The following is a 2,003-nucleotide window of genomic DNA, read 5'->3' as shown; positions in this document are numbered from 1 at the left end:
GATCTTCGCGTTCTTACGCCGGCGAGAGGAGAGCAGGCCCAGGCCTTCTGCCTCCCCCACTGTTCCCTCGTGTAACATATTCCCTCTTTCCGTGTTATTAAAGACAAGGAGAGACGTTGCGCTGATAATAAACCAAGATTCGATATTTACAGAGCTATTTTTCCCTTTCTACTTGCCCATTGCCGTCTATGCAAACAAAGGCTAATGGCCAAAAATAATTTTCACCATCAAAACAGCATTACATTTTCTCCTTCATAGCTAAGTAGCTTTTGGCTTTAACGTTTCTCGCCATTACGCAAGATATACGAGTCTCCCGTTCTTGACAATCTTGGAGCCCTTTAGCGCAAGACAACCCAATACTCGAGCGACAGTAGGAACGAAAACCACGATCCTGAGTGAAGGAAAACCGCCCATGTGAGCCGAGACAGATAACATCCGCGGCGTGATCCCCGAGGAGCCACCCCTAACGATGGCAGACAAATGTAAATGATAGAATGATAGTGTGAATAATCGCGCCGCGCTGAAGCCTCAACAGCAATGACCTGTGAAGATGCAGCGAGAGGAAAGGAAATGAGGAGGAGGAAGAGAAATGGTAAATGAGGAGGGGAGAGAGGAATGAGAAATGAGGGAGATGGATGAGAGAGGGCGAGCAGAGATGAGGAACCCACTGGTGCAAGATCCAGGCTAATCTGAACATTTGTGGGCGACAGCGGCAACATTTTCATGGTAAGTGCGCGGTTACAGGAAATTCAAACTCTTATCGTCAGAGAAATTCCATATAAATGTCTACTACGTACTAGCAAACCGTCACAGATATGGGCAAATGCTTGAGAATAAAGCACCCTTATCTGTAGCCCATAGTCTTCCGGCCCACAGGATCTCTCTCTCTCTCTCTCTCTCTCTCTCTCTCTCTCTCTCTCTCTCTCTCTCTCTCTCTCTCTCTCTCTCTCTCTCTCTCTCTCTCTCTCTCTCTCTCTCTCTCTCTCTCTCGCTCTCTCTCTTACTCTGTCTCTCTCTCTCGCTCTCCCTCTCTCTCTCTCTCTCTCTCTCTCTCTCTCTCTCTCTCTCTCTCTCTCTCTCTCTCTCTCTCTCTCTCTCTCTCTATCTCTCTCTCTCTCTCTCTCTCTTGTCCTCTCCCTCTTACACGCTGTCTCACACCATGTTCATGTTGGATCTATGGTGACTGTGAACTTGAGCCTTTGTCTAGACTGTACTAAATTATCTTGATTATCTATGTTTCATTCCGTTGAAGTAAGGGATTGATGATGACAATAGACTGAGAAGGTTTTAATAGCAGGCTAACTTATGCCTATGCTGACATGGTCCTCGGTTACCAATTTCATCCTATACCGTAGCCACGTGTTTTATACAGTTGGGAAAAAATCTACAATATTGATGTGCTCTCTCTGGTTAACGTTGATCGCTCTCAAAGTTATCGTCAATATAAAGATGATAACATTTATGATAGAAAGAAGAGCTATTATAGTAGTTTATAGAGTTCATGATAAAATAACTAGATGTTTATGACAATAATGATAATAGATTTCAATGATGGTAATAATGATAATGACAATATTATTCCCATCACTATAATGATAATGATTGGAATAATAATGATAATAACAAAAAAAGATAATAAGAATGATTGTAAAAGTAATCATGATACGGATAGTACTAGTAGTACTGATATACATTACAATCATCATCACCATCATTATCACCATCATAATAGTGATAAAAAAGACAAAAATAATACTGATGATAATAATACTGATGATAATGATAATAATGATAATAATCATCATCACAGCAACAACAATAATAATAAGCATAATATTGATAATACTAACAGTAAAAAAGTAACAGTAATGATGATGATAATGATAATAGCATTAATAATAATATTAATGATAAAAATAGCAACAGCAACAATCCCAATAACGATGATAAAAAATAAATGATAATGATAATGATAATAATGATAATAATAATGTTGCTAATGA

Source organism: Penaeus vannamei, chromosome 17, assembly GCF_042767895.1.
Source record: "Penaeus vannamei isolate JL-2024 chromosome 17, ASM4276789v1, whole genome shotgun sequence".
Taxonomy (NCBI): domain Eukaryota; kingdom Metazoa; phylum Arthropoda; class Malacostraca; order Decapoda; family Penaeidae; genus Penaeus; species Penaeus vannamei.
The sequence above is the reverse complement of the archived record's forward strand: the minus strand, read 5'-3'. Positions refer to the sequence as shown.